At 43.1% G+C, this 12879-nt stretch overlaps 1 long non-coding RNA gene across 1 annotated transcript; it reads right to left on the reverse strand.

The window, feature by feature from the left end:
- Positions 1-3868: 3868 nt before the first annotated feature.
- Positions 3869-11374, reverse strand: LOC140496325 (uncharacterized). Its single transcript, XR_011964238.1, has 3 exons — positions 11262-11374; positions 10455-10593; positions 3869-4736 (listed from the first exon to the last, which is right to left on the reverse strand). It is a non-coding gene; the product is annotated as an uncharacterized lncRNA (long non-coding RNA).
- Between the last annotated feature and the right edge of the window lie 1505 nt (positions 11375-12879).

A 12879-nucleotide genomic window follows, 5' to 3' on the forward strand; every position in this document is an offset into this window, starting at 1 on the left:
CACCGATGAGATGCACTGCAGGAATTTACCAAATATGCACAGACAGCACCTTCCAAACCTAGGACCACCATCATCAAGAAGGACAAGGGCAGTGAATACATGGGAATAACACCATCTGCCATTTCCTCTCCATATCATGTAATATCCTGATTTGGAACTGTACTGTCATTCCTTTACTGCTGCTGGGTTCTTGAAATTCACTACCTAAAGGCATTATGCGTCTATCTACAATTCGCGGACTACAGTGTTGCAAACAGGCAGTTCACCACCACTTTCTCAAAGGTAACTAGGAACAAGCAATGAACACTGACACAGCCAGAGATGGCCACAAGTGAATAAAACAAACCTGATTGTTCTACTGGATGAAGTTGGCATAGACTAGATTCTTAGTGGTTGATTATATTTCTGCATTGAAATGAAGTGGGTGCTGTGATTGTGAGGGAGATTAAGGTGTGAAACTATTGAACTATGGTTTTGTGCGGGAGAGATCGTGCCTTACCAACTTAATATTTGAGGAAGTGACCAAGTTGATAGATGAAGGAAGGACTGTAGATGTCATATACATGGACTTTAGTAAGGCGTTTGATAAGGTTCCACATGGTAGACTAATGGAGAAAGTGAGGTCATATGGTATGCAGGGTTTCTAGCTAGGTTGAGATAAAGAACTGGTTGAGCAACAGGATACATGGAGTAGTAGTTAAAGGGAGATTCTTGAAATGAAGAAAAGTGACCAGTGGCGCTCCACTGGGGTCAGTGCTGGGGCCACTGTTGTTTGTAATATACATAAATGATCTGAAGTTGTTGGCATGATCAGCAAGTCTGCAGATGACACAAAGATTGGTGGAGTAGCAGAAAGCATAGGAGACTGTCAAAGTATACAGGAGAATATAGATAGACTGGAAAATTGGGCGGAGAAGTGGCAGATGGAGTTCAATCCAGGCAAATGTGAAGTGATGCATTTTGGGAAGTCTAATTCTGGAGTGAATTATACAGTAAATGGAACAGCCTTGGGAAAAGTTCATGAGCAGAGAGCTCTGGGAGCTCAGGTCTATTGTACTTTGAAGGTTGCTGTACAGGTGAATAGAATGGTCAAGAAGGCATATGGTATGCTTGACTTCATCAGACAGGGTATTGAGTAAAAGAGCTGGCAGGTCATGTTAAAATTGTACACTATGTTGGTTTGGCCGCATTTAGAATACTGCGTACAGTTTTGGTCGCCACATTACCAAAAGGATGTGGAAGCTTTGGAGAGGGTGCAGAGAAGGTTTACGAGGACGTTGCCTGGTATGGAAGATGTTAGCTATGAAGAGAGGTTGAGTAGATTAGGTTTGCTTTCATTAGAATAAAGAAAACTGAGGGGGGACCTGATTGAGGTCTAAAAATCATGAAGGGTATGGACAGGGTGGATACAGATAAGCTTTTTCCCAGGGTGAAGTACTCAATAATGAGAGGTCACGCTTTCAAAGTGAGAGGTGAAAAGTTTAAGGGGGATACACGTGGCAAGTAATTTACACAGAGAGTGGTAGGTGCCTAGAACGCGTAGCCAGCAGAGGTAGTAGAGAAAAGCACGGTAAGTTCATTTAAGATGCATCTGAACAGATGCATGAGTAGGTAGGGAGACGCTTAGGAATTGGGTAGCAGGTTTAGACAGTAGATTTGGATCGGCTCAGGCTTGGAGGGCTGAAGGGCCTGTTCCTGAGCTGTAAAGTTTCTTTGTTCTTGTTCGTTGCTCTTTGAACAATGGGCTTTGGTGTTGTCATCAGGGTGAGGTGTTCATTGACAAGCCATTTTGAAGGTAGCTGAGCTGCCTATCTGCTGTCTTTCTCCATCAATACTCTTCCCCTGTCTTCTTCTCCTCCTGAGGTCTGCACAGAATCTGTGGTGGCCTGTCTTCCCTCTGGCACCAGGTTGTGTGTTATAGCAGATGAATCTTTGTAGAAAAACTGGTGAGAACTTGAAGTCTCCTCCAATGGAATTACGACGATACCATGGCTTTGAAAGGTATATTTTGTTTTGGTTATTTATGAAGAAAGATTGAGACAGAGGCACCGAGTGATTTGCTACAAGCAAATAAGGTGAACAGCTTGTGAACCTTTGAGTTTTATTTTAAGTTGGAATATTAGAAGCAGCATGAAAGGTTGGGGCAAGTTCCCATAGAACCAGGATTTCAGTTCAGTTTTCAGTACCTGTTGAAGTTTGGAAGTTTTATACATCTCTCCCTGCTACAGCAAAATGCTTTATCTCTCTCTCTCTCTCTCAGAGTTTTCTTTTGATATTCTTTGCACCTGAACTGAAGGATTGCATGTGAGACAATCTATTTTACTGAATTTGATTTTGCCAAGGTTGTGTTTATGGGACGTTAGTATCTTGGAACAGTTGCTATTAAATAATCTACTAGTTAAATAATCTATTGTTCTCTTAAGTTTTCCAATAGAGTTGTTATTCTAATTCTTCTTTGTTTTGTAGTATTTGCCATGTGTAAATAAAGTGTGCTTTGCCTCAAGCCTGGCAGTTTGACCAATTAAATTGCAACTGGAACACAAGCCTTACACTTGCTTTCTAAAATAAGAAAAAGCTGGGTCCTAGCTTTCTTGATATATTTTGAAGGGATTTGACCTGATCCATAACATAATAGAAGCAGCAAACTCATTGCTGTAGCCTCAGAATCAATGATGTCTCTTGTGATAGTGCAGCATTCATGCAGCTGGGTGCCACTGGCGAGGCCATCATTTATTGCCCATGCCAGGTTATCATTTAGAGTCAATGATAGCACTGTAGATCTGAAGTCACATGTAGGCCAGAAGAGGTAAGGGTGGGGTGGGGTGGGGGTGGTGGGAAGGGGTAAGCAGATTTCCTCCATGAAAGGACATTAGTGAACCAGATAGATTTAGCTGGCACAAAAACAGTAATTGGTGGAAAAACTCAACAGGTCTGGCAGTATCTGTGGAGAGAAAACAGAGTTAATGTTTTGGGCCCGGTGGCCCTTCTTCAGAACTGATTATCTCTAGGAGTAAATAATAGATGGTGGAGATGGAGTCCAGACAGCAAGAACAGCAATTGAGCAGACAAAGGAGTGGGCAAAGGTTAGCCAGTGAGAATTAATGGCTGCTAATGGGGACCATTAATGTCTGACAATAGGTTGGATGTGGTTGTAGCCCACATGATGATAAGGCCCAGTGTGTGGGGGGTTGGGGAATGATGTAGGAGAGTGTGCTAAGGCCTAAAATTATTGAAAATTGAATCCTGAAGTCTGCCGGGTTCCCAAGCGGAAAATGAGATGCTGACATTTCTGCTTCTGCTGAGCTTTGCTGGAACATTGCAGCAAACATGAGAGAGAGATGCTGGTCAGGGAATACAGCAGTGTGTTGAAGTGGCAGGCAACTTAAAGCTCAGGGTCAATTCTGCAGGCAGAAAGTCATCACCTGTTGTCCTACTCTAATGAGAGAATGGGACTATGGTGACTTCACTTTTACCTGACTTCATAACCTACCTACTTTGCTTGGAACTCCCACCTTCAGCAGGATGGCATTGAGCACAGGTCCCATTGGAAATGAGCATGAGCAAGGTTAAGTGTCTTTTTGGCATCAAAATGACATCTTTGCGTGTGGAAACTATGGTTGCCATGCAGCTGAAGTTTGTAGCCTGAAGGACTTCTTTGTGCAGCTCTGGAAAAGAGGTAGAATTTTTCCTCAGATATTATTTGGCACAACCCATGAGAGCCAGGATCATACAATATCACAAAAAGGAAATACTTCAATGTTTATTTCTACTTCAATAATTTCTTATAATAATTCTTACTACTGACTTTCAAGGGCCAAAGTTGGAATATTTATTCTGCTTACTGAATGCAAAGTTTGTGTGGTTAACAATGTGTCATTTGATGTCATACCTTGAGTTTTTTACAGACCGGTCAAGGAGAAAACAAAGTCAAGGACTGTATAAGGCTTCAATTTCACATTAACACAATTTATTAAATATTAATACTCAGTGATACACAGCTCTGTGACATAATTGCAAGGTTGCTCCAGGGGTCCTAATGCCTTTGCACAAATAATGCAAAGTGGGCAGATGCAAATTAAGAATTGCTTGTCGATGGATTTTGCGATGAGTCATTTCACAGACCACAAGTTAACAGTCACTAAAAATGAAATAAGCCAAAAGAATTTTTGCTTCAAATGAGCGAATATTTGGCAGCAGTGCACTGTGTTAAAAATCTCTTGAGATGATGTCAAGAGATGGGGTCGATAAACCAAAATCAACAAAAAAAAAACATCTCACTTCGGACATTAAGAGCTAAACATTCTTGCAATCATGTAAAGACCTGTTCCACCGCATTAGCAGTACAAGCCTTTACTTGAAATAGCTGGGAATGGAGAGATAAAGGAAAGCTCCATTTCTGTCACTGGCAGGGATTTTTGGGAAGATTCAGGGAATAACCACATTATGCGTAAGCACTAGACCATTTGGTGGGATCTTTTAAATTCTGAGCCAGCATAAACATTGTTACAAAAAGACATTAAAACTTAAATCTATACAGCATAATGGGATGAAAATCATCAGTAGCTTATCCAGCTTCAAGAAACAATGAAGCCTGGCTTGGGCACTCACAAATGAACTGTATTTCAGGCAACAAATTTCAAACAGAGGAGTGAATGATGGATTCTTAATAGTAGACATGGAAAGCTTGCTCTCTCTCTCTCCCTTCCTGTCTCTCACAGCCGCTTGAAAAACATCACCTATTGAACAACAAATCAGAGAAACATCATTGAGAACTCAGATATCTACATACTTCACTGCTGAGAGTACAGATATCAAGTAAAAACTATAGTTGCAGGTTAAAAATGCAACACCTCAGTGATTCTAATGAATTTTCAAATTGACCATTCTTGACCTTTCTTTCTATATTAAGCACTCTCCCCTTTTTAAAACTTTATTGCTATGTTCATGTGTGCGTTTGATGTCATGTTTTACTATTTTCCTCACATTCAATAGTATATAAAATTCTCCTCCTTTCAATTCAAGGAAACTTTGTAATTGACTTCCTAATTTTGACTAATCCTATGTTTTAATTGAAGTATGATATAGCTGCATGCTAAAAAGAATTTAAAAAATACTAATGCAGTCAACTAAGATTGGGGAAGGAGGCATGATTTATAAAGAGGGGCGCCAATTCACCCTTCCTTACCTGATTCAAATAAGATTTTAAGAGTGCATCCAGATTAGAGGACATTACAAATATGGAGAATCTCAGCAGGTCTGGCAGCATCGGTGGAGAGAAAGCAGATTGAATGTTTCAAGTCAGATGACCCCTCTTCAGAACTGATATTTGGCTCTATTGGCTGAGAAAAGAATGGTGTTTTGGGTACTAATACCACGTTGCTTTTCTTCTGCAATTTTTCTCATTTTAAGCAATCGCCTACAAGAAAGTTGTGTCCGTTTTTCAGTTCTCAGTTTTGTGAATAATTTTTCTTCTTGATGCTGAATCATGCTTATTGCTTCTTACATTCTCAAATGCATTTTAGTGGTATTTACCACTGCAAGGGGTTAGATAATTTATGGAAAGGGCAAAATAACTAATCTAAATGTATCATTTATAGAACGATTGCTAAGATTGTTTGAGAAATCTCTTGTAAAAAAAATGATTGCGGCTCTTTGATCAGGAACAGGCCAAACAGATGGGAAGTAACTACTTTTTGAACCACATGGAAATTCAGAGAGAGAGGGATGTGGTGTCTGAAAGCAGAAGTGGTTCACATTCACATTTGCTGGATGTTAAAATGAAGTAAACTGGCAAAAGTATTCCAATCGGCATTGCTGCACAACTTAAAAGAATTAACAGGAGGTATAATACCATAGGGATCTGAGATTAGATTACTTACAGTGTGGAAACAGGCCCTTCGGCCCAACAAGTCCACACCGTCCCGCCGAAGTGCAACCCACCCATACCCCTACATTTACCCCTTACCTAACACTACGGGCAATTTAGCATGGGCAATTCACCTGACCTGCACACCTTTGGACTTTGGGAGGAAACCCACGCAGACATGGGGAGAATGTGCAAACTCCACACAGTCAGTCGCCTGAGGCGGGAATTGAACCCGGGTCTCTGGCGCTGTGAGGCAGCAGTGCTAACCACTGTGCCACCCAGATGTGGGCTACGATCTGAGCTTTGTGGCAGAATTGGACAAGAAGTCTGGCAAGGCCGGACTTAAAGTGGGGAGCATCTTGGTCTATCTTTTACGCTTCTGATCAGCAAGTCGGGAAGTTTCTTGTTTGGCAGCGGAGAGTTACTGATTAAGGGGAATTATCGCATGTTAAATATCTTATTGAAGCAACAACTTGCCTCACTAAAATTCGGCTTCCTATCTTTTCAAACAAAGTAAATGTCAAGAAATCTCCACATGGAAACCAGAACAGGTACCTGGCAACTTCAGCTTGCTCAAGGACCCTCATCCTGTATTCCGAGCTTCGATTCTCTAGGCATGCTCCACACAAATCCCACATCCACCGATACTGGCATCCTATTTGACAGCTGGTAAGAACACTCATGGGTGAGTGGGGAAGACATTGCAAGCAATGGTGACAGTGGCAGAGAATAGGCCTTGGTGGGTGGTGGGAAGAGATGGAGTGAGTATGTATATTGGAGAAGTCATTGACCTTCTTCCTGTGTTCCTCTAGATGGGAGATACTTGGACCACGTTTCCATAGCCTGATGTTGTACCCTCCACATCTGCACTAGATGGCCAAAATTGCACTGAACTGGCGGCATCCTCACACCAGGCTGGCATTGTGTCCTCTGCTACTAGTCCTGGGGAAAGAGGACATCCCTTATCTGCACCACCCTGTCCACTAGGACCTTCAGATACATGCCCACAAAGAAAGGTGCCAATTACTAATGGGGGATCCCCATGGCTACATGCAGCTTCAAGATGCTTCTGCATTTCAGTGCTGTCCCATTATATTACTACAGCAAGGACACTCTGTGACAAGCCCCCAGCAGATCAGGTGGACCAGGCTATATCTCTGGCCTGTGTATTTGCTGTCGTTGTACTCACTCACTCTGAGGTTATCTGGACTTTTACAAGATAAAACTTTTATAAGCCTTGCATTGTTTGACCCTGCTTTTTTGCGTTTTGCCCACTGACTCAGAGACACAGAGCCATATTACCTCTAATATGTGCAGGAACAAATCCAGAAAGCTTGTCATAGTTGTCAGCAGACCTCAGTCAAGTCAAAAGAGATCTCATTTGGTCAGTGAGTCTTGGCACAGTCATTCATGGGAAGGGTACATTGCCAGTCTAGGCGCTTAAAAATGTGTTGCTGGAAAAACGCAGCAGGTCAGGCAGCATCCAAGGAGCAGGAGAATCGACGTTTCGGGCATAAGCCCTTCTTCAGGAATGAGGAAGGTGTGCCAAGCAGGCTAAGATAAAAGGTAGGGAGGAGGGACTTGGGGGAGGGTTGTTGGGAATGCGATAGGTGGAAGGAGGTCAAGGTGAGGGTGATAGGCCAGAGTGGGGTGGGGGTGGAGAGGTCGGGAAGAAGATTGCAGGTCAAGAAGGCGGTGCTGAGTCCGAGGGTTGAGACTGAGATAAGGTGGGGGGAGGAGAAATGAGGAAGCTGGAGAAATCTGCATTCATCCCTTGTGGTTGGAGGGTTCCTAGGCAGAAGATGAGGCGCTCTTCCTCCAGCCGTCGTGTTGCTATGATCTGGCGATGGAGGAGGCCAAGGACCTGCATGTCCTTGGTGGAGTGGGAGGGGGAGTTAAAGTGTTCCGCCACGGGGCGGTTGGGTTGGTTGGTGCAGGTGTCCCAGAGGTGTTCTCTGAAACGTTCTGCAAGTAGGCAGCCTGTCTTCCCAATATAGAGGAGGCCACACTGGGTGCAGCGGATGCAGTAAATGATGTGTGTGGAGGTGCAGGTGAATTTGTGATGGATATGGGAGGATCCCTTGGGGCCTTGGAGGGAAGTGAGGGGGGAGGTGTGGGCGCAAGTTTTGCACTTCTTGCGGTTGCAGGGGAAGGCGCCGGAAGTGGAGGTTGGGTTGGTAGGGGGATGAGGACCTGACGAGGGAGTCACGGAGGGAGTGGTCTTTCCGGAATGCTGATAAGGGAGGGGAGGGAAATATAACCTTGGTGGTGGGGTCTGTTTGGAGGTGGCGGAAATGACGAAGGATGATACGATGTATATGGAGGTTGGTGGGGTGGTAGGTGAGGACCAATGGGGTTCTGTCTTGGTGATGATTGGAGGGGCGGGGTTCAAGGGCGGAGGAGCGGGAAGTGGAGGAGATGCGATGGAGAGCATCGTCAATCACATCTGAGGGGAAATTGTGGTCTTTGAAGAAGGAGGCCATCTGGGTTGTTCGGTATTGGAATTGGTCCTCCTGGGAGCAAATGCTGCGGAGACGAAGGATTTGGGAATATGGGATGGCATTTTTACAGGGGGCAGGGTGGGAGGAGGTGTAATCTAGGTAGCTATGGGAGTTGGTCGGTTTATAGTAAATGTCCGTGTTGAGTCGGTCGCCCGAGATAGAAATGGAGAGGTCTAGGAAGGGGACGGAGGAGTCTGAGACGGTCCAGGTAAATTTGAGGTCTGGGTGGAAGGTGTTAGTAAAGTGGATGAACTGTTCAACCTCCTCGTGGGAGCACGAGGTAGCGCCGATACAGTCATCGATGTAGCGGAGGAAAAGGTGGGGGGTGTGCCAGTGTAGCTGCGGAAGATGGACTGTTCCACATATCCGACGAAGAGGCAGGCATAGCTGGGGCCATGTGGGTGCCCATGGCTACTGGCATATTTGGAGCCCATGTCGGCGCTACTTCGTGCTCCCATGAGGAGGTTGAACAGTTCATCCACTTTACTAGTGAAAGTGGTAGAATATGAGCCATGGTAGGTGGTTGGAACAGTAGCAGAGATGGAGTGAGTGTGAGGTACTGGAGAGAAATGCTGGCAGAGTGAAGAAGGCCAATAACTCGCTTTCTACATAACTGGGCTTTCCTCCTGATGGCCAAGACCGCACTGACACAGGTGCCAACCTCACATCAAATAACCATGATGAAACATTGTGTCCTCTACTAGTCCTGGGGAAAGAGGACATCCCTTATCTATCCACTAGAACCTCCAGATAATTCCCCCTAATGAGGGGTGCCATTTACTCCCTGACTGCCTTGTCGAGGATAAATATCAGGAGCTATGAAGGGCAGCTCCAAACTGACAGTCCTTGTCTTGGTGCACATTGGGCTTTTAAAGGTGGCTAAGGTGCAAGGAATACTGGTCTTTTAGATGATATCCAGTGAGTGGCAAGTTCTTCCAGAATGGCACATGGTAAAACGGGGCGACAGTTGGACATGAAAGATACCAGTGGGAAACAGCAGACACCTAGTGCTTGTTACATTAAGGGTGATGTAGGTTTGTTCCAGGGGTTATCTGCAGATTGATTTGATAACTACCCCACTCAACGGCATATCACCGCTTAAAGCAGGTGATGGCGGCATATGGCATTCAATTGGCTAATACATTCAGTTTATAACTAAGAAGGTCAGACAGGCCAAGAAGAAGTGGCCTTTGAAGCCATGGCTAGATATCCCCAAATGCAAAGAGGTATTGACCTGTACTCTTGTAGCTAGCAAGGATTGCTCAATGCAGTCAGGCAACTTCAGGAACAAGAAGATTTTGCACGCACTGAATATGCATCAGCAGGCCATGTAGGTGTGTGCAAAGTTTTTGGGAAGCTGTTACAACACATTAATCCTTAGGCAGTGTCGACAGCCTCAGGTCTTCACGTCATTGGATTTGAAATGTTAACTCTCTCTTCTCTTCCCAGACGCTGCCATACCTATTGTGTTTCTCCAGCAACGACTGTTTCTTATTATTTAGGTCACATGAATGCTTTTGGGGCTGGATTCTGGGGAGGGTCAGTGAGTATCTATTGAAAATGATAGCACAACCCCAACCAGTGGAGGCATGATGGGTCAAATAGCCTACATCTGCATTGTAACAATTCTGTAATTGCACGGACAAAGTACAGGTATAACTACTGCTGTCTCACTCAAGAAGTCACCACTGACCAGGAGCTACTGGCGTTTTGAAAATGAGGTTTAGATGACCCCTCAACATTTTGCTATCTTCGGCATCTTGAACAACTTGATGCTCCAGCAGGAACTAGTGTTGTAGCCAGAGAACCACCCTGAGTGATCTACGTCCTTGGGATGGGCATGAGCAGTTTCAGCAGTTGCTAGCCAGTTGAGTTGGCACCACAAAGCCCAGGCCACCATGCAGGGATGAGTGTGTCCGGGGGACTGGCAAATTTTTCATCAGCTGACGCATCAAGTGAGTTCCATTGCAAATTCGGTATGGCCCCTTCTCTGTTTAATTTGACACAATGCTAACTCTTCTGTTAGATAGCCTTACTCTGGGCTACCCTATCCCCTGATGTTCTTCCATTTTCAACTTAAAGCTCACCATTACAATTGTTCTTGATTGCTAGCAGAAGTTTTTCAGCATCAAAACTGGCTCACTGTCTCTATGCAGCCTTCTTCAAGCATGGCTAAGGACCAAGCTCAAAGCCTTGTGTTCAGCCAGCATCTAGCTTGCTTCATTGCTGTGGAACAAGAAAAACAATATCATCAATGCACTCGATAGAGCTGACAAGGATTCACTGCAAAAGTATTCACCAACATGAACTTAGTCATTTAAAACGAAAGGAAGTAAAGCCTTTGATGTGCCACATTTTGACAAAATGCCTGCTCAGCAAAATGTTTTATTGACTCAGCTTTAAGTTTAACATTGACAAATAAGACACCGAGTTCAATGGATATTCTTACCAACTGTCTCGTATCTCAACAATAAGGCAACACTGTGATCAGGTTGAAAACTTTCAGATATAGCTAGCTGATAAAGGAAAGTTTTTATAGAGATGAAAGAGGAACATCAAATGGATTCGTTAGTTCATTAGGTTCATGTCGCAAAATTTTCATTTTGAGGCACACGTATAATGACTCTAAAATGAATTATAGCGCCTTTAAGAGCATTTAAAAGTATTATAGAATTTATATTAAATGGAAGCATGATATATAAACAATGAGATTCAAGTAAGTATCCATTTGATGCTCCCATTAACTTTTGGATACTGTTATAATCTGCAACAATGAGAAATAATTCTGACCTTGTTTTGAAGAATAAGCTTCTTTAACAAACCATACATTTGTGAACAATGGGTAGACATAATATGACATGTTTATAGCTTAAATGAGATAGATTTTAACTTACCCTGGCCAATGGGCAGAGTGCAGTGGAGGAATTAATGGGCTACGTCGCAGCATTCACATTTGGTGCCATCTCATTTGGAGTCAAGTAAAGCTCCCAGGCAGGCAGTCAGGCAATGGCCTAATCTATATGCAAGTCAGCTTGCTGTCGTCAATGATGTCATGACGTGACTTTTACAAGGACTCAGTGGAGGCCTATCGGGGTCTTAAAGCTGTCTGGGGAACATCACAGGAGGCAGTAGAGCAGCTAAAGGAAATAAAGATCAATGATTTCAGAAGGAATTTAGATGGGTAATTGGATTAGATTAGATTCCCTACAGTAATTGTAGAGAACTAAACTAAATAGCAGGGCAGGGAGGCAGAATGGGACTGATTACTCTGCTTTACAGACAGCCAGCATCAACTAGATGGGCTGAGTGGTTGCTGCTATACTACATAATTCTCTGAGAAATTTTAACTGTATGTCTCCAATTTTGTTTAATAACATGTGGCTTCAATAATGGACATTATTTGCTCTATTATTGTCAGTTTTATTGGCAGCATTTGTGCAATATCCAAGAACAAAATATTCATTTAAGTATATTAAACTGTCTTACTTGAAAAAAAAGTGTGAAATATTTACTCTAAGATAATTGAAAGTTATTCTGTAGCAGCTTCCTGTCAACTAACTCTACTGTCTGTCTCTCTCTCTCTCTCTCTCTCTCTCTCACACACACACATACATGCTCTATATATAGCAAATTCAAGATGTGATCTATTGAACACACTTCTTGAAAATGCCACACTTACATCCTGGTCATTTTCTTTATATCAACAGGACTCCGTTCCGATATAATGATAAAGCACTCTCTGACTCAATTCAACATAACAGGAAGCCTGCTCACATTATAAAAATATGGTATCATATTAGCTTGTGATGCTTATATGATTGTTGATCACAACATGGAATTTTGTGCAGCTATTTGAGGGTCAGAGTATACCCTGGAGAGGCTTCAGAGCACCTGAAGGATCTTGGGAAACCCCTGGGGATGATGCTAGATGCAACAATGGCATCCAATCAGATTTCAGCACAGTTAACACTAACAAGTTGTTCGTGGCAGGAGACAAACAAGAAAATCTTTGACACTTGTTATTCAATGAGAAGACTTAAAAGGGCAGTCAGTGAGTGAAAATGGAAAGTTTTTTTATCTTAACCTCAAATCAACAGCTTGGTTCGGCTTTCTTTACTGATTATAGTGAATAAGACATAGCAGGAGTGGGGCTACATACATTACTGATTGTCTCTCAGAAAACAGTTGAATGAAACCTGTGAAAAATATGTCAAGGTTTGTTGATTCCATTTTAGATCAGTGTTACTGTGGCTCTGGATATGAACTTCATTCCATCACGGTCTGTCTCTTGACTTTCTTTTTTTCACTGAATTAGTCATAAAAAGCCTAGAATGCTATCAGTACAGCTTTGGTTAGAAGATCAGACATTTTCCTGTCAAATTGATAAATAGTGTTCTAAAGTTAGTTTGCAGATCTTCTTTCCAGTCCAAAGCCAGAACACAATTTGGTGCAAAATCATTCAGGTCATGAAGACAATTGGAACCTAAATACGTCACTCCAGCTCGGCAGAGG

Source organism: Chiloscyllium punctatum, chromosome 26 (genome assembly GCF_047496795.1).
Source record: "Chiloscyllium punctatum isolate Juve2018m chromosome 26, sChiPun1.3, whole genome shotgun sequence".
NCBI lineage: Eukaryota > Metazoa > Chordata > Chondrichthyes > Orectolobiformes > Hemiscylliidae > Chiloscyllium > Chiloscyllium punctatum.